Source organism: Haliaeetus albicilla, chromosome 10, assembly GCF_947461875.1.
Source record: "Haliaeetus albicilla chromosome 10, bHalAlb1.1, whole genome shotgun sequence".
Taxonomy (NCBI): Eukaryota; Metazoa; Chordata; class Aves; order Accipitriformes; family Accipitridae; genus Haliaeetus; species Haliaeetus albicilla.
In genome coordinates this window covers 3,794,073-3,814,386 of record NC_091492.1, presented here as the reverse complement: position 1 = coordinate 3,814,386, position 20,314 = coordinate 3,794,073, and the positions used below count along the sequence as shown (strand labels likewise).

The 20,314-nt window shown below is 43.2% G+C and overlaps 1 long non-coding RNA gene across 1 annotated transcript; it reads left to right on the top strand.

Moving 5' to 3' along the window:
- The first annotated feature begins 3,261 nt into the window (after window positions 1–3,261).
- LOC138687081 (uncharacterized) lies at window positions 3,262–20,007 on the top strand. The gene is made up of 4 exons (XR_011326415.1): window positions 3,262–4,015; window positions 6,234–6,894; window positions 7,192–7,267; window positions 19,053–20,007. It is a non-coding gene; the product is annotated as an uncharacterized lncRNA (long non-coding RNA).
- The last annotated feature ends 307 nt before the right edge of the window (window positions 20,008–20,314 follow it).

The following is a 20,314-nucleotide window of genomic DNA, read 5'->3' as shown; positions in this document are numbered from 1 at the left end:
TTACTGTGTGTTGTTCTCTTCCTTTACAGAAAACCCCCTCCAACCTGTCCTGTACGTGTGTCACCCTGACTCCTGACATGGCATGGTATGGATTTGGACAGTAGAAGAGAGAGGTCTTGCATTATACTCTGAATATTACTGTATTGGATTACTTCTGATTTTGACAGGAGCATGTCCTTATTAGACACAATTTCTCTGCCTTGTGATAAATCTTTTGATCTGTTTTGATGTCTTGGAGAATCTGTATAACTGGTCCCAGGTATCTGGAAAATGCAATTTGTAATCTTACTTCAACTTCTTAGCCAAATGAATGAGAATCTTAAAGGAAAGTTTCATCTCAGAAATTTCTTTTTCCCTAATGAAAGAAAACTGATACCCTGCTTTGGATTTGCAGCACTTGAATACATGGCTCAGACTGCGTTCTTGCCCATAAGTTAGATCTGAGTCTGAAACTGTCAATGACTTGTTCGGGGTTTGAATGGGACACTCAGTTTTTCAAGGCACAGTAAACCCTCACCAGCAGTATCTGAGGTGGTGTAAATTGGCACAACCTCACTGCAGTTGACGAACATACTTCGCATTTTGGCTGCGGGTGTTTACAGCCTAAAAAAGCACACACTGTTGCTGCTCACAGAGTAAGATATATAAAGCCATGCATGCTAAACCCAGCCCCATATTCAGGGCCAGTTAGACTAAAAGCAATCTCATCACTGTCCAAGGTTCAGAACATGACCTGGTGGGGCTTGCAAATTTTTGCTGTGAATTATGCTGTGGCTGATGGTGGTTTCCTGTTACGGTTGGAAAGGCTGCATGGATTCAGGCAGAGCTGCCCTCTCCCAGGGAATCACACGAGCCTGGAAACAGAAATAAACTTCACATGGCATTTCTTCTAACTGACTGCTCGCTCCTCTGAGGTATACGGTGTATCAAGAGACCAGCGTCAGCAAATGCATCACTCTTCACTTACTATAATGTTATTTCTAGAAGTTTGCTTGGTTTACAAAGAACAGAAACCTGGTAAAATGGTTGGATGAAGCACAGGGTAAATTCAGCTGTTCTACAGATGTGAAATGATAAAAAGCCATTTGGTTCTGTCGCTTTTTAAAACAAACCAGCTCCTTCACTTCTTCAGCATGAAGTCTTTTAAGCACTCTCACAGCCTCTCCACCCCAGCAAAAAGAACAAATATCCTCCCCATGCTTTCACTGTTGGAAACCCATCTGCAAGAGATGTGTTTTAGGCTTTGTACATGAATATATTTTTCATAGTCTAAGGGCTCTTTGTGGGTAAAATGGTGTGAGTAAAGCAATTACAATGAGCGTAACAGTTGTAAATAAAATGGGAAACTGTTTAATATGAATAATTTTAACAGTGAACTTGACTTTGTTGTTACTAATCTTTTTTCTCAAGCTGAATTTCTGTGAAGAGGTTGTCAAAGAAGTTCAAGGATTTCCTACATGCCCTTGTCCATTGGATGAACTCAACTCTTCTCTTGGCCTTCAGGTTTCTTTGCTTTTCCTGATGTGCCCAACTGCAACTGCAGGTAGATGTCATGAGAGACTCTCTTCAGCTTTTCTGATGGAAAATTGGTACCTGACTCATGATGCCTGTGCATATAAAGCTAAAAAACTTTGCTGCCATGCTGTTGTCCTTTACCTTTTATATCTATTGCAGGGCTTCTTGGAAACACAGTCTATTTTCTCTTCTGTTCTGCTTTCTACATGGTGATACACTGGAAGATATTAAACAACAAAAGAGCAAAGAGGATATGTTTTATATTATTTTGTTTATAAGAACACTCTTGACTGGTAAATAGCTACACCCTTTATAAGTGTTTTCAATTTTCTCTTTGAAATACGAAACAAGTAATGCTTTCAACAAGCAGTTCTTCTTTGTCAAGTATTTTTCTTGTTTTAGGATACCCAAATAGTTTGAAAATCAAAATGTTTCCAGAAAACATATTTTGGGTGCACTTTTTTTTTTTAAAGCCATGCAAAGTTCAAGCTGTGACTATAAAGACATGACTGTTCACGATGCTGAATGCTTCGTGCCGAGTAGAATAGCTTTCAGTATGGGAACCAATGTGTGATCTGTAAAAAGACACAGCAACCCTATAAAGCCCCTTGCATGAGAGACTTCACTTGGTTTCTTTCTTATTAAATTCAGCAAAAAGCATCTTGTATAACAAACCAATAGCTTGAGATGTATAGGGAAGAATGGTACCTTCAGACACATCAGTGGCCTGGAGGAAGAAGTTCTTGTGATGCTCGTTTCTCGGCAATGAATGACCAGACCATGGCATTTCAGTGCCCCTGCTATGTTGCTCCCAGAAACACGAAATGATCACAAAAATATCTTATTTACCAGCTCATGACTTTTCCCTGGGAGAATTTCTGAGTGCATGCCTGATACTGGGTCCCTATTCCCAAGTGGGGCACAGAGGTGGGATTCTCCTTGGCTTCACCATGAGAGAACTTGACAAATTAGGTCCGAAAGTGAGGTGGCCCAGACCCAATTTGTTCTAGGTTAGCGTCATATCCTCATGAAAGGCTTTTTGGTCTTGCTGTAGGTGGGATGGTTTCCCCTAAATGTGCTGTACTCCACTATATTGTTCTACACCTCCAGAGAGTGTTGTTTCAACCCAGTTTCAGGTCACCTTGAGACTGGCTGGGCTTGGCACAGCTGATTTCTGGGCCCGGGACTTGCTGCTGATCTCAAGTTGTTGGCTGATTACACAAAGGAGTTTATAGATTAAGTCTGAATAAACCCTTCAATTGAGGTCACAGTAAATAAGATTCTACGGTTAAAGCACTTCATGGCAAAACATGCTCTTAGGAACAAGTCATATTAAGAGTAATGATTTGATCAGAGAATGAGAAACAGGACTGGGAAGACAGGAACCTGACCTCAGCAATGAAATGCGCATAGTTACTTTTTTTTTTCCTTCTTGGAAACTGGTGTGCAAAGGTACAATTATACAACACGGCCAACATTTCAGCAGGCCAATGCAAACGATTTGTGCTTTTCCTGACTCCGGGCATCTGCACAGTTTTGCTTTGCTTTAAACTTTCGGGCCAAATCCTCTCTCTAGCATGCAGTGCTTGCAAGGGGAGGGTTGAGGCTGGTGCTGGGACCCTCCACTGGCTGGAACTGGTGGAGGTGCCCATGGAGATGAACTGACCATGCCAAGCTGCATGAATTTAAGCATATCTGCAAGCAGAATGTAATTTGGAAGAGCAACCAGGGCAGATATAGCCTGGTTTGCGTTGCTGGAGTTAGCTGAAGTTGGAGTTGGAGGGGGAGATACAGAAGCAGCTAAACACCCACTCAACCCCAGCGCCAACCTTTGCTGCCTTTGCAGTCCTTGATTTATTGTTTCCTTAGAAAACCAGGCTAAACTCCCAGCAGCAGATTGTTTTCAACCTCTCAGTGTCTGAGTTAGAAAGGAAAGGCTTTATCCCAAAATTGGATACTTCTGGTGTCACTGGAAGTGCTGAGTGGTGTTTGCATTCTTGTTATTCTTTCTTCTTATCTTTCTGCAGGAGAAAGCCTGTCCCAGGAACATATGCTTGGCTCCTACTGCTGAAGTGTTAATGAGGTGTCCTCCGGTTTGCCCGTGAGGATGCAGGATGCAACCGAGAGGGCTGGGAACCCAAGGGATATACACGGAGAGGATGCATCGGCACGGACTCCAGCTCTGTGCCTGGTGGGAGCCCTCCATGTCTGCGTGGAGGTCCCGAGGGGAATACCAAAGGAGAAGGTAGCCTAACCCCCACTCAGCCTGCGCTGAGGATTTGCTCATCCTGCCCCCTTTCAGTGGGATGCAAGTGCAGAGAAGCAGCTAACACAGTGGGAGGTGATAAGAGAAAGGATCACACAGAATTCAGTGATGAATTCACTGTTATCTTTATCCCAGTGGCTACCCCATTGAAGTATAGCAAGGTTCGTATAAGGCTGCTATCAGTCCTGGAGCAGGAGAGGGAGATGGAGCCTTCCTCTGCTGCCCAGCCCTTGTGTGAGGAACCCAACTTCTCTTCCAGGCTGAGTAACAGACGGAAGAGCATAGTCCAAAGAAAGTGTCTTTGAAGGCAATGTCTGCAGACGGGGCACTGCGGTGGGACGGATGAGTCTCTTCTTGTTTGCACTTCAACAGTTGGCTTTGGCAGCCTCAGAGCCATTGCAGCCCGTGAGCATCAAAGGGTTCCTGTTTGGATATGGGCAGACCAGACTTTCCCGAAGGAAAAAGCAGGACCGCGTTATTCAAAGTAGTTGCGTGTAATTGAATAAAGAAGCTCGGTGCCTTGCAGGGGAGGTATGACCAGCATTTCGTGTCTTGTCATTTCACATAGAGGTTGCAGAAGACTTTGGTCATGAGAAGGCCTCCCAGAATAAATAGTCATTAAATACAAATGTGCAGTAGCACTTGAAAGTCTGGTGAGAAATAATTATATTCCATTAACATTATATATAAGGCCACCAATGCTTTAATCACAAAGGGGGTTGGAGATACTGTATGTAGATCCTGTAGGGAGATACTGTGTGTGAAGCTGAGATGTGTCCCCACAAACCTGACTTCATTTACCTCCTTGGAGGTTTTTAAAGGCTTTTGAGTCCCCATGTCTGTCATGTTTCAGGTCAGGTGCCAGCATTCAAGATGGTAGTCATTAGAAGAAAAAAACCCAACATGGGCAAGCACAACAAATTGAAAAGGTGTCTGTCAGGGTTGATGGTTGCCCGTAGGGAAATATACCGCTGGGTCGCAATGATGGTATTTCTGGTAGTGATTTCAGGGACTGCAAAGCCAGGAGGAGAAGCTGCACATGCAGGTAGCATGTGTGTGTGCTTCTGGAGGTCCATGCAAGACCTTGTATTTCAGCAGCGCTTTGTGCTCCTTCAAGCAGCATTTCAGGGGTAGCTGAGCTGTCATTCATAAGGCAGTACAAGGCAAACCCCATCCTCTAAGGCTACTTTATCTTCTAATGAATGTTTTTCCAAAAGCCTTGAGATGCAGAAAGGAACATGGCTTTCTGCTAGTTGGAAGGGTAAAATTAATAGTGATAACACAAAATACTTCATGTGTTCTTCGTGTGGGAGAGGGAAACAAATTGTATAATCTGAGAAGCCGTATAGCCAAGTTTGGACGTGCTGTTCTAAAGTATGATTGTGATTGCACTGATTCCTTTGGTGGGGCTGCAAGATAAGATCTACTGAGTCAGCAAACACTTCCATTTACTTCACTCAACTTCTTCATTGAAGTATTGAAGCACTACATAGAAGCCCAATGTAATACAAGTTGAAGAGATTTAGACAGAATTTAAACGTGGTTTTTTTTTTTCTTTTTTTTCCCCCCAATGTATGACTGGCAAACACTGAGTAATAATTCCACTGGCCTCAGTAGAAATGTCCTAGTCTGAACACAGCATTTTTCAGGTCCAAATCAGCTTGTGTTTGTGGAAGTTTTATGCCATTTTGCAAAGTTTATTTTCTCAAATGAGAAAAAAAATCCAGAAATATCATGACTTCTACAGAAAACAAGTTGGAGTAGGCCAAATAAAACGACAGTCTCCATTTGGCAGGGAGAAGAAATGATGCAATTAGCTGATTTTTATTAAGAAATGAGTAGAAGGGTATGAATTTGATATATAGCCTTTTTCTGGCCAGAAATATCACGGCGTACAGAGCAGAAAAGATAAACAGCTAAATGCTTTAGCAAAAATGGCCTGTGATGATGTCTATAGTCAGATAATGCTCAATTATAAGACTTAAGAGTTGAAAAAATACACTAAAGTAGATCTCCTTAATTTATTTTCCTTCTCTGTTCTACCACTTTTAAGTTTCCTTCAAATCTCTCCCATCTTGCTGAATTTTTCTCTGGCAGGAATCTGGCCTGGTCTTTTGCAAACTAGAGCAAAAGGGATGTTTTAAAAAATCACAAACATAGTCTTCTCTTTGTTCTTTTCTTGAAGATATTAGAAAACACAAGCTGTTTGTGTGAAATCTCTGCTACTGTGAAAATGTTTAAAGTAATAATGGTATACTCCAGAAGAACCAGAGCTGATACGTTAAAACTCAGAACAGGTAAAAGTAAGAAAAAAAGCCCCTTACTGTGGCTTTGAGAAAACCCCATGTCTCTACGTATACCTCTGGGGCTTTGTTTTTTGGTTTGGGTTTTTTTTTGGTTGTTGTTGTTGTTTTTGTTTTGTTTTGTTTTTCCATTTTTATCTTCTAAACAGATACTGAAATACAGAGGAGGAAGAAAAAGAGGTAGTTGTGCTTAGGTGAAATGGAGAAGGATGAAGCTCGCTCTTACTCTTGACCAGATTACAACACTGCTAAGCACTAGACAACACCATGATAATTTCCACTGGTTTCCATGCAATATTGTCAGGTGTTCCCTGGTGAACCAAGGGATCTAAAATCTGGCACCCATCACCCATTCAAGCTTTGGTAGACACAAAGTTTTAGACAACTGCTCGAACTTCAGGGGATTCACTGAACCTCCAAACCTTTTAAAACGATGCCTATTAACAGCAAGAAGAGCACAGTTTGGTGCCTTACTCTCCTCCCTGAAGCAAACTCAATAGCAGAAGTATTTATTACCAAAGCTCCCTGGACAGTGTTGTAACTGGGCTTGCTATGGCTTGGTGGCCTGGGTGAGGATCCATGAGATCATACATACCTTCTAGCACCTAATGAGAGTCAAGTGGTCTACGTTGAGCATCTGGGCTGCCTCTGCATCCCTGGAGAAAGAGAGACATCCCTGGGGACCCCAAGGGTCTTCTATTGATGGCTGAGAGACCAGAGAAGGAGCATAGCTCATTACCTCAGATGGGATCTCTCATTTTTTACAAGCCACTTGAAGGCTTGTTCTAAAGAGGTCGGCTCTTAATTGGGGTAAGGAAAGTCTGTGTTATGGGAGGAACAAGGAGGCTAAGCCAGTTTAAACTGGTGTTAAGGGCAGCCACCAGTGAGGTTATGCTATTGGACTTGGCTGTGTGAGAAACACCAAGGGAGATACAGGGTTTGCAGAAATCCCACAAGCCCTTTAAGGTCTTGTCATCCCATCTGAGAAGTGGGATTCGATATCTCCAGGTGTCATCATTGCTGCTCTCTCTCTCAGTAACCAAATCCAATAGCTGTCCTGCCTTTATCATAGATGTATGGGTTTAAGTACATGTCTTTGTTTTTCAGAGCCGTGGTTGACAAATCATCATGCGTGGCTGACCCAGCAAAGCTAATATCTGTCCAAACCTGTACTTTCATGAAGGTGAGTACATCTGTTCTTGCTGCTGCATCTAATTTTGAAGGTATATCAACAAACGCATTCTGGTTTTGACCTCACAGAAGGCCAACGGTGTAGCAGTCATCTCTTTCATTAACCAACCCTACGTCATTTGCTTGATTTAGTAACAGTTTTGTTTTGTTCTTTTTCTGTCTTTCATTGGTGAGCTGCTGAAGCAATCTTTGCAAAATATTTGGGTTACGTGTGGCAAAGCGTGAAATGTTGCTCAGGGTGAAGCCCAAGCTGGCAATTGTTTGCTGCTTCAGAGTTCTTTGGAGTACAGTCTCTCGCATGACATCTGCAAATGAAAACCAGAGTTGTCTGAGGTCACGTCACCAGACGTGACCCTGAGCGTTACCTTATTCTAAGAGGCAGCTTCTTCCTTGTATTTATTTTTTTTTTGAGGTTCTCCTTGGGACTGTTTCTGGTGGCATTGCATCGAAGTCTTCTCAGAGTAGAGGTGCTTTGCAGCGCTGGATGCCGGAGCTGGCTCTGGCAGCACCGGTGAGGCTGGGTGTGTGGCTGCAGAGCTGTGCTGGCAGAGAATGGGAAACTTTTTGAGAGTTTGCTTGAAGGTGTTTTTCACATTTGGCAGCTGGACAAAGCAAACAGACACAAAACATCATTCTCTTGGACGTTATAGCTGGTCCATCTACCAGAGGCTCTTAGAAATGAGAATAAGCCCATTGTCCTGCACGTTTCTCCTGTCTTAATCCTGGAGAACCGGTATAGTTTATTTCCTTATCATTTCTTGACCAAATCACACTCTGCACAAGAGTTTATCATTTCCTCATACAATAATAACGAACTCTTTTCAGTTATATTACATTCCTCTATCAGTGCAACCGACATCCTGTTTGCCTTCCGTGCTGCAGCTGCACGTGGAGTTGAAAGCTTTGGGAATATTTTCTAGAATCTCCTAAGTCTCTGGCATAATTTCCTAGCTGCAGCCCCTGTCAGCTTTTACAGCACCTCCCATCTGGGCCGGGGGATAGATTGCTTCAGGAAACATTGCCCAACGCAGTTACATGTCATAGAGTGAAACCCTGATTATTTGCATTCTGTTTAGGAAAACAGAGCTTTTCCTATGCTGGGAAATCGGTAAGTCCCCCGAGGCTTGCCTGGCACTGCAGGAGCGCAGGTGATGCAAGAATTTTGCTTCTGCAAAGCACAGGCACAGCAGGGGCCAAAAATCAGCATTTTGGGGTGAGATTTGCACCTTATGCAAAGGCTGCTTTGAAAGTTATTGAGGTCACTAGTGGGGCTTCAGGGGAGTTTCAGCTCTACCCTCAGTGATATATTTTGTCTCCATTGAGTTAGCAAGGGTGCAAATGTCACCCTGATGATGCTGTGCTCCTCAAGTGCATTAGCAGGATGTGCTGCAGGGTGGTGTGTGAAGGAAAAGGCAGTGCCCACCGTTGGGTTGGGAAAGTGATTTGGATTTTCCATCCAGCATTGCTGCCCACACTCTCCCCATTGGGTACAGCAGGGCTGGCACGCTGCCTTTTAGCATTTGTTGCAGCAAACGTGGCTTCTAGTTCTGTAAACTTTTTTTTAAAATAAATAACTCTTTCCAGACTGGGTCGCACAATCGCAGCTGAACCACAAACCCTGACATTTCTTCATGCATTAACAGCAAACACAAAGACGAGTTTTTGCTTGTGACATTCCAGCTCCAAATTGTAGGGTAGTAAGTGCTGTCGCCTCCCCCTCCTGATCCAGTTTTCTTTTAATTTTCTTAAAGATGAATGTCTCAAAATCCTAAAGAGAATCAAAATCGTATTTTAATAAAAATCTGACCATGAAGTATTGCTCATGCTTTGCGCTGCTTGATGCATTCGGACTATGCATTCTGCATAACACAAACTGGCCTTGCATGTTGATGACAGAAAACTCAATGTGTAACTCATTGCTCCTTCAGCTACTGGTCCCAGGGGACAGGTATCATAGTTATTACGGGCTCAGTACAGAAATTGCACTGAAACAATGTCCTCATGGCAAAATGGACCACGTTTTTCTTAAGGTTGGAGTGCCTTTGCATTTGTGCCAAACTGAAGTCTTTGCAGTGTTTCTACGGGGCGGATGACTAAGCTAGCATGTTGTAATATATATATTTACTGCTACCTTCAGGATATTTGATGTAAAGGAGGGAAAAAAATCCTAACAAAGTAATGATTACATACAGTGCTTAAGCCTGAAGATGTGTTCAGGGTATTTGTTGCAAATAAAGCCAACTGCTTCATGTGCTCCTCCCAGCAGTCTTGGAGAGCTGCTGGTCGCTGTTTCCTTGATAACGATCTTTATGTGCTTAGCTGTGAACACACATTTTCCCATCTCCTGTTGCTGCTTTTCTAGTTTAGACAAATTAAATTCTTGTTCAGGCACTGGGTTTCCCAAAGTCTTTTTTTTTCCCCAGCTGTTCTCTTCTGCCTTCTTTCGAGTTTATTCTCATCACCTTTCCCACCCCTGAACGAAGGTGATGGTTGAGTTCGAGAGCCAGCAGCACCAAGCAGGATGGAGTAACCCTGGAGCACTCACGTTACTGCAACCCTGCATGAGGTTGGCTTTATCTCAAGCAGCTTCTTCCCACTGACTCATTCAGTCTGTGGCTCCATCTTACTCCTGGGTTCTTCACACCCAAGTACAGTCTCACCCATTCCCCATTCACACTTGGTTTCTCCTTTCTAAGTACAATCCTTTGCTCTTCTTTGTGGAATTTGATGATTTTCATTTCAGCCCATTTCACCAGTTTTCCAAGAATATTTGCAATTTAATCTTGGCTGGTAAATCTCTTGCAAAACTTCCTACTGTGATACAGTCTCAGCCTTTGTAAGTTTGCTCTTTGTTTCTTTATCCAAGTCCTGAGCACAAATACTACCTAGAACAGATTCATGGGTCTACCCCAAAGACCTGACTCTGAACTGATAAAATTGAGCAGGATGTTTCAATTAGTTCCACATTCATATTAAAGGGGTTTTTGTCTCCACCATATTTACCCATGTTAGCTTATCCAAATGTCATGCAGAGTGGCAGTAAGATTCCCAGGGAAATAAATCTCAAAAGCTTTGTTTCTGCTCCATGCTCGCTGGTGTCCTGCTATGAACATTATCTAGCTCTTAGCTAAGGAACGCCAGATTTTTTCACCTCTCTTGATAAAAACTGTGGTCTTAACCCAGACCTTTTCTTCGCAATGTGGATTCTGTACTTCTCAACGTGTCCTTTTTTGAGCAATAGCACTGGTTTTACTTTATTCGACAGAGGGCTATCATCTTCTCTATGCTTCACACAGCAAATGAATCCCTTTGCTTTTGTTAGGGGAGAGACAGATGAAAAGCTTCAGCAAAACAGGAAGCAATGACAAGATGTGGGTTTATTGCATTATTAGCCCTGGGACATGAAGTTTGCATGATATGGTATTTTTAAAGTAGTAGCATCCAAAGGTCACTGAAAGTGTCAGGTCTGAGATACACGTTAGACTGATTTCTTGAAGTTCAAGTGCTGCATCACATGGTTTATTGAAAGCCGTATGTTAGGTTATCAACATGAATTATATTGGCCTGAATTATAGGCATTTGCTGGAGAGTTTGTTTTTGTTATGCAAAATTTGTTGTGCAATTTTCTTTGGTAATTCACGACCCCATTGCCAGCCTGTGAACTTTGATGCAGAGAGATGTGTTGCAGAGCTGGACTGTAAAGGCTTCAATTTATATTTTCTGGGGTAGAAATCTCTACCTGAGCAAGAACTGCTAAAATGTGAACTGCATTCAAGGTATTGTGCAGCTTATACAGGATCAGGGCTCATGCAAAGAGTGGTTCAGCCACAGCAGTTCAGAATCAAACTCTGAATGAAGGGAATTAATTGTCTGGTCCGCAGATGTAGCAATTAGATGAGTTATCCTCTTTATTCTACTTTATTTGGGCTTGTATTCCCTCCTAACATGGGAATATACTCCCAGAAATACTTGATATATACGAATTCTACTCAGTTTGGGCTAGGAATTTCTTGAATAAACCACAAAACCAAAGGACTCTCAATTTCTATTTCCATTTCCTAATTACATTTTATTATATAAATGCGATTAAGCTTGATAACAATGGAACAAAATGTACCAAACATCCAGGGAAAAAAATGAGATTGGAAAGAAAACAAGCTTCAACCTTTAGTAGAATTTGGACTTTTTCTCTTTTAAACAAAACCATCTGTATTTATATTTTAAAAGTTTGTCAGGGCCAAATGTTGACAAACTGTACTATTTCCTAATCTGTAAACTGGATGGTGACCCCTTGGTGTAGCCAGGCATGTCCTTAGCCTTCCTATACAAAATATGGTGTAAGAAGCCAGAGAAGGAAATTATTTGCCAAAAATATTTGAGAAAAAGAAAGAAAAATGAAGGGATGTATGCTACCAGGATTGGAGCCTTAGAAAAAAAAAAAAAAAATTAGTCATTCATCCTTGTTACAATCACATAGGCTCAGCTAACAAAAAAAAGCAGGTAGGCTAATATTCTGTAGACAAACTGTTCTCACCAGCCCCAAATATTTTTTTCTTGATTTCAAGCACATACTTTAGATTGGAGCATGGGCTTTCCTTAAGCCTAGAGTGTGCTTGGATCTTTGGCTTGGTTCCTGTCTACATCCTGATTCTGTTTTAACTTAAGGTATGTTTATACGCATACAGCAACAGAAAAATGTGGGTTTAGTGCCAGTTAACCAGATCTTATTAATTAATGCTAATGAAAATAAGGATGAAGAAGGAAAAATAGCATAGGCTCTCACTCAATTCAGCAATTTGAATTCAACCCCAACCTAAAACTCAAATCACCTCTTGGCTATTACTCAGAACTGAAGAAGCTGGGGTGCCCACACAGCAGGTTTAAATCAACGGAGAAGCAGTAATTTGTCCCGCAATCCATTATCCGACTGAGGAGCTCATTTCTGTGGGATATTGTGAAGGCTGAGCTGACATATGAAGCATGGGCCCATGGGAGGCTCTTAAACATGTCCATTGGTTGGGACCTCTGACTTCAAACATTTCTAAAGCTGTGGGTTTCTAAGGGCTGAATATAGTATGGGAATTAGTCACTGCTTCCCATGCCTGTATGTTCCTCCCTGAGCATATACGGACCTTTGATCTGAACCAGGCCATATGTTCGTGTGTTCATGTAGTCTCTTCACCTCTATTTTAACCCAGGCTAGCTCATTGGGGTTGACCAAACTGAAATAAAAACCTTTTTTTCTTTTCAGAGTAGACGTAACATCAGGCATCCTTGTTCAAACAAAATCCTGTTAAAGTGACTGCAGTTAAACTGAGAAAGGACATGGGATCTGGTCTTTATTTTTAAGTTCTCGCCTCTACAATGATTCAGATTGGCTTGGTTAAAATAAAAAAATCCCTCCTCCTCTTGCCATAAATCAGTGTGTTCTGTCTTTTGTCCCCAGGAAGAGACTGTCTGTTCTGCTGCCAGCGTTATTCCCAGTTTTTTGTCATAGCTATGGGACTTGATTATCTTCAGGGATAGGCTGTTGCCTTGTGGTCCCTCTAACAGTTTTCAGAAGACTGAGATGACCTTCAGGTTGCGAGCCATCTCCTTCCCGTCTCTTCTCTAACCAAATTGTTCTCTAGCATGAGCTGAGCTGCAGAAGGATTTGTCTTTTGGAAATGTTTGCATTTTCTGTCTGCAATTTAAGTAAATGTGGGACTGATGGGACATTTGGAGCAGAAGATGGGGCAGCGGATGTCCCCCAGTGCAATACCACTGCCCGTGCAGCACGTGTATTTATGCCCAGAACCCTCCCAGCTTCCCACCCTCTGGTCCTCTCTCCCTTTTTTAACTCATATCCATGTCCATCTTGCCTTTCCCTCAGCCTCCATCCCCTCCCAGCACTTCATGTCTAGACTCAACATTTTAAACATTTTAAGGGCCTCTGGAAACTCACTGCGTCAGGGCACCAGGGATGGCTCATTCACAGTGCACCTCAGGTAGTGTAATTACTATCAAAATGATGCATATTAGAATATGAAAATTGTGGGCTTGCTGTTGCCAAAAATTGGAAGCTACTTATATAAGATTGCAGGTTATTCTTCCTCTGTGAGAAGGGTGTTTTTCCTTTTCTTTGGCTTTTTTGTTTTCCTGTTGAATGTCATCTGTCTGAAGGCTTTAGAAAGAATCCAGAGAAGTTGCACTGTTTCAGGGGTTGGTGCAATAAATTATGTACAGACGGTGTGTGGCTTTGATAGGGAGGCAACATGAGTATGGGCATAAAGAAGTGGGGTCAGAGCCTCAGAGAGTGTAAATCATCATCGCTCCCATGAAATCCATACAGCCGCACTGGTAAACGTAGGAGTTGGGGAGCAGAAAAGTGCTAAAATAACTAAATTCGTTTCCAGACCAGGCTTGGAGTTACATAAAATCTGATTGTAAAAAATTTCTTGGTTTTAGTCCACAGGTTTATCAACAAGTTACCCACTAATACTGCATTTCAGGAATGCACATAAATGCATTTTTAAATACAGTTAAATTCAAAACAATGTGAAAAATTATTTTAAGTTCCACTAAAATCACACAGAATATTTGAGGTTGGAGGGAATCTCTGCTCAAAGCAAGGTCAACAAGAGCAGATTGCTCAGGAGTGACTTAGGTGCTGATTTTATTTAATGTTTTTGTTCTGAATCAGGACTTCAGTTTTTCTTTTATATCTCTGAGGTGAATGGGACAACAGGGAAATTGTGTTTTCCCCCTTTCATCTGGAAGTCCTGTGTCTGTGTCAAATGCAGTGATGGTTCAGCTGATTTGCAGACTTTTTGCGTTATTGCTAAGATGACAGCAATGCTGACGCGTCAGTAACATTGGAGAAGGAACCCCCAAAAGAGTCACCATGAAAAAACTAGCATATTCGTGACTTCTGAACAGTTTGAGTCCATCAATAAAGGCCTCGTTTCAACTTTTAGTTAATTCTGTCCCCCTAGGACAGTGCTGATGCTTCTATGTAATGCAATGTCCAGTGGGAATAAGAATCAGCAGGAACTGATGACGCTGTGTCCGTACGAGAGGCAGCAATGAGAGGTGGCCACTCCACGAGTGTGCTCAAATACTGGAACAAAGTCTTAGAGAGGCTGCGAGATCCCCATTTTTGGAGATTTTCAACGCTTGGCTGGACAAGGCCGTGAACAACCTGATTTAATGTCGAAGTTAACCCCGTTTTCAGCAGGGAGTTGGTCCTACCACTTTGAACCCACATTGCTCTGCGATGCTGTATTGCTTGCAGCCAGTGCTTGGAGGTGCTTGCCTGCCGCATGGTTTCACACCTCCTCAGTTTAAGGTCTGCACTGATGCCAGAAGTCTGATTTTTTTCACCGGGCTTCTTTGCTTTTTTGAAATGCTCCGCTGGCATTTGATCTCCCCTGCTCTCTCTGAACGAAGGCAGGCTGGCTGGCAGCTGGCAGTGGGGATGGAGGGGGTTGAAGAAGTGAAACGTAAACTCCAGATTATTGTCTGGACTGGCTCAAAGTGCCATCAGGTGTGAGGCTTGGATAGAGATTTGTGGAGTTTGACGCCTTGCCCAGACAGAGTTTGAGTTCAATCACTTAAAGGCATGTCCGGCTAGACACAGCCATTGTGTCGGATCCTGGAACAGGAATATCCTGCGCGCTTTCAATCAGAGCCACAGGAGTGTTTGGTTTTACAGGTCACTTCATTTGTTTCTGGCCCCTGCCTATGATAAATAGCTCCGTCTACTGCACTCGGCTCTTGCAAAGCTGCTTGCTCAAAGCCTGTAGGCGTTCAGATCTACCTGAGACGCTTTTTGCCTTTTGGCCCGGGTGGTCCAACCCCCAGACTGGAAAGACATGCTTTGTGAACTTGGCATAAGCGGTATTTATTTGAGTCTGCCCTCTTGCTCCTTAGACAAAGCCTGCGGTGGAGAGTGCATATCTTAGCAATGGCATCGAGAAGTTTTATTTGGAGACAGATTGAGATGTAGAGTGTCGCTTTTGACTGTTATAAATGAAGCTGTTTTCTATTTGCACCATTATTTATGCTGCGATAATATTGCATCAGTAAAATATACCACTTTGGCAGTACCGCCTCGTGATCCCACCTTTCTAGGACTGTGGCCAAAGCTCCTCCATCACAGATGCTCCGTGACCTGAGCTGTCACTGCTGTGTCTCTTCTTTAGCCTTTAAATCACAGCAACAGCCACCCTTGGCGCTACAGCGAGCAGACAGCCCGGGGTGACTCCCAGAATGGTGACTGCAAAAAGATGCCTTTTGTTTTAGCTGTGCCAAATCACAGACTGATCCATCAGTGCCATCCTGCCTTCTCTGGAGATCAGTGCTATCACCCCAACAGATGAGGTGCAGCGTAATCCCCTTCTTGGCAACGCAGCTGAGGGGGCTTGTGGTCTCCTGCCTGCTGCAGAGCTGCTTTCCTCAGGAAAGCGGGGTAGGTAGCAAATTATGGCCATTTTTAAAGGCCTGGAGAGGCCAGAATAATCCTACCTCGGGCTTGGCAAGACATGGCATTGCAGCACATTCCTTTGCCATTGTAACTCTGGGTTGGGGCTGTACAGCCAGACGATGCTGGCAAGGCAACAGAAGTTGAGTTTGTGTTTTTTGGTGGGGGAATAAAGGTTAATATCACCAACTGTAAACTCAGGGCGGGGGAATTTTAGGAGAGCAAAAATGTCCTGACTCTGAATTGTGCCAGAAATGAATATCCCAGTTCTTGCAAGAACTACAGTGTTGTCTTTCCAGTATAGCCAGGGCCTAAGAGTTACCTCTCATCTGAAAAGAATAATATTGCTCAGGCAGCATATCCGATCAGACTTGGATGGCTTTGCTTTTAGGTACAGGTGTCTTGACTCTGTTACTGAAGCCGCAGGGTGGAAGGAGTCCAAGGCTGAACAGAGCATCACTGCCCAGCAACTCGTACCAGATGTTAGAGAAATTAACAGAGATGAAAGTCAGCGTTCTCTGGGACAACGGTGTCAAGGTATTTCCTAGGCTTTCGTTTCTTTGCTGGAAAGCTTACGTGTGTGCTGGGTTTTGGTTATTAATGGACTTCTACTGCAGTTTGAGGGGAACAGGTGGACAGTTTCCACTATAGCTGGCTCTGATTAATTAAAATGAGGTGACAACATTAAAACCAGAAAGCGTAAATCCAGTCAGTAGGATGAGTGGGTTAATCCTGAGTCCTCTGTTTGCTGCATGTCAAACACCAGCTTGTCAATCATGGTTATGTCTGTGCAAGCTTTGACAGTCGATTGCAGTAGGACAGTGCAGTAGTTCTGCCTCACAGCTCCTTTTCAGCAGCTCCACCAGAGCTTCACATAATTGCCTTAGTTTTGTAGAGCTGTCATGCTTTCCGTCATCCTTCTAAAATCTTTTTTACGCTGCTCTTCAACTGGTTGTTAGAACCTTGTGGTTGCTTTTTGTGGGCTCGTCAAACAAGCTCAGAGCTGCAAGGTACTTTTGGTCCCATCAGCCCTTCAAACTAACCAAAACTGTTTGGGAGAATCTTGGGCAGAATTTGCTTGGGACTGGGCAAGTGTGCCATGACTAGCCTTAGATGTAACTGTTTAAAGTGCCTCTGAACCAGTATAGTCCTGAATACAGCATCCTGCCCGGGATATAGAGGAGGAATGTATTGACTGTGAGTTAAGAACCTAAAAATATGCTATTGAATTCTCTATTGCGATTCGGTTACCATAAACAGTAATTAAAATAGTTATTGGGCTATCCACTGGCATGAGGAACATTACATACTGTTATGTTTTCCACAGGCAAAGAGCCAAGCTCGGGCCAGAGTCAGTCCTGATGCCTTTTATTTCATGCAAAGGGAATCACAAACATGAGACTTTACTTCAAAGCCACTCGACAAGCTCCCCCAAGGCATTCCTCACCCGAAATCGGGAAGCCTCCTGCTTCTGGTGCTCTGCAGCACTCGGTGACAGCCCCTCCACATCGTTGCAGCCCCATTCATTCCCAGCAAAGCCGTAACTTCTGTTTACTTAAACTTTTCTCCTCTGTGACCAGTGCAGGGCTCTTCCCCTGCAAATGTCCTCCTATCCGACCTGACTCAGACTTGCTGAAGTGACCTCAGGTGCTTTGGGTTGAGAAAGAAGGAGGAAAAAGGTAACCAAGCTTTGCAATGCCCCTCTGGGAGAAGAGAGCTGAAATCATTAATCCTCCTGCCTCTACTCTGGATTTTCTGAACCTGCCGTTTCCACCTTTAAGGGTAACAAGAACAGTACCAGACCCCAAATGAATGGTTTAAAAAGTAATGCATTTTTAAAATCCAATAACTTTTATGTTCTTACTAGACAGTATCTCCTCCCTGCGGAACTACTTTCCCTTCTTTCACACTTTCCTTTTAAAGCCAAGGAAGATCCTTTGTAAATTAAAAAAAAAAAAAAAAAAAAAAAAATCAAAACACCAAATGTCAGCTAATTTGTTCCCAGAATCTGGAGCTACACTGACATGCCAGAGGTCCCAAAATACCTGGAAATGTCATGAGAAGTGATGCCAGTGGGAGGCTCTTCCACCCCTTTTTCTCCAGTGGGTTTTCACCCTTGTGTTCCCTGCAGATGAGGGGCCCAGGGAACAGTCCCTGTACCACAGCCATTGGGGTCACATATAATATGAAGGGTGAGGATGGGCTGGACTGAAAAGACTTTGCTCTCATTGAAAAATATTTTGGGTCTTGAGCCATTTCAAAATCTGGATGTAAAGTGCTGAAATACCTCACCCCTTTTAGCTAGGTTTCCTCCTGAGCAGATGAAAGGCTTGTAGAAGTGGTGGACAGTCCTGAATCCAGCCAAATCCAGCCTCAAGCGCATTCAGGGACCTTGTAGGGAAACTGAGGCATTGGGAGGGTATGGGCAGTGGTGCCAGAAGAGCAAAGGGCTCAAGCCCTAGCTCCCTACTCTAGCTGCTAGTCCCTGCAGCTCCTAGTGCTCTATCTGCTGGTGAACGTATCTACAAGATTTATATGTAAGGGTGTTGCAGTGAGGAGGTTCATATAAATAGATTAGATAGAGAGGTTTGCTTAAAATCAACGGTCAGGCTCTGAAGGTTAATATTTTCCATCCCGAACAACTGTCTGAACATTCAGCTCATATAAATCTCAGCTTCATGTTCAACGCTATTCCAGCTGACGTATGGCAGAGCGGTTACTCATTTCATAGATTTCTAGAGGAAAGCTTGACGGAAAAAAAAAAAAGAAATAGGCAAAAGTACAAAAAAAAAAAAAAGAAAAAAAAAAGCAGAAGATGCAGCCAAGACATCAGTGATAAAGTGGAACAGAAGAGACAGCCGGAGCCTTGGACTGCAGCGCGGGACATTGTGTGCTGGAATCAGGAGTCACTCCAGAGAGATCAATATTTGTTACCCGGCCGGTCCAAGTGCCAAAACACTGTGTCACCAAGGGGGAGAAAATCCATTGTGTAAATTTGTGGAGGGTGAGCGGTAGGGTGTGACGTGCAGATAGCAGGGGATAATGTATTAAGCCTGTAAAAGAAGATAAATAGACCATATACTTGGCTATTTGGTGGCTGGATATTTCCCCGCCCCGACTCTGCCTTCTGTCTGTGCTCCTGTGCTTTTCTTCCATGTTTTACCCTCACTTTATGCTCGTATTTCCTAGGCCTTGCAAGGAAAAGTTGTTATCGCTCCGGGTGATCATGCCAGCTTCTTTCTAGGGCCTGGCTGAGGGTAACCTTTTGTACAAAGCAAGGGGTCACGGGGCCGTGGTTTGTCTCTCCTCTACCCAGGTTTTTCCATTGCTGTGGGAAGAAGAGTTGCTGGGAAACTGCTTTGCTTTCTCCCATGTGTAGCTGGAGGTGGATGAAGGCTGGGAAGTATTTTCCTCTGTATCCAGACTGAGAAGCCCATGAGTGCAGCTGAGCAAGGGATGAAGGTAGCATCTGGTCCTCTTCCCCTTGTCCAGGAGAGACCTTCGGCACCAGGCTGTAAGTCTTGGGGTCACACAGCTCCTGAGCCACCACAACTACACACTACCTGCTTACTCAGGGGTCGCAAAGGACTTACTACCCATCTATAAATTCCAATTTTTTTATCTAGTTATTGGATCGCTCATTAATCCTAAATGTCATCTGGACTGCCCAGTGACAGCAGTGTCTGGCTAAATCTGGAGATACTCAGCAGAATTTACTTCATATGATGTCACACGTTCATAGCAGGTCAGGCTTTAGCAGTTTTTGTGTTGTCTAACTCAAACACGGCTATTTATTTTCGGCCAGAGAATTAGCTTGCTCACAAAGTTTTTATGCTGTCTGGTGGAGGTTTCTGTATTGCTCTTTGGCTTGCAAACCTGACTTTGACATGAAGATTAGATGACAGAAAGCACTTTTTTTGCTTCAAAGATGCTACCTTATGATGGTAATGGGACCATAAACTCATTGCTAAGATAACATCAGGCTGCAAGCTACAAATTAGCTGTCAAAGTAAGGAAATACTCATACTCAACCAAAAGCAGGGGAACAGAGGCAAACAGAGGGTAAGCCCTGCAAAGAAACACACGGTGAGACAGTCCCAGGAAGCATGGATGAAGGTGTCAGCAGTCTGCTTCGGTGCACTGAAATCTAGGGCACATCAGCTCTTTCTAGCCATGAATGCTGAGCCTTAGCAAAACCCTGAAATTAATTTTTAAGTGTGTGTTTCGTGTCTAGCCAAGGAACTTTTCCTTTCTAAAACTTTTCCACTATAACTGGCAGAACTGTAACTGCACATGAAAGATTGCACAATGCTGTCTCCCAGTGTGCCAAACAACAGGGAAAAGGCAAAGAGCATCCCAGATAGATAGTTTACAACTAGCATTTAGATGAAACAGTTTCATAACTATATATATATATACCTGCCATGAATGTCTCCATGTACTGGGTGTAAGGACTGTGGTTCACTTCTCAATCTTTCAAGAATTACTAGACAAATGTCAAGAAGTCCAGCTACAAGAGATATCAGCAGAAAAAGATGAGCCTTTGGTTTGTTTTAGAAATTGCACTTAAATTGTGCT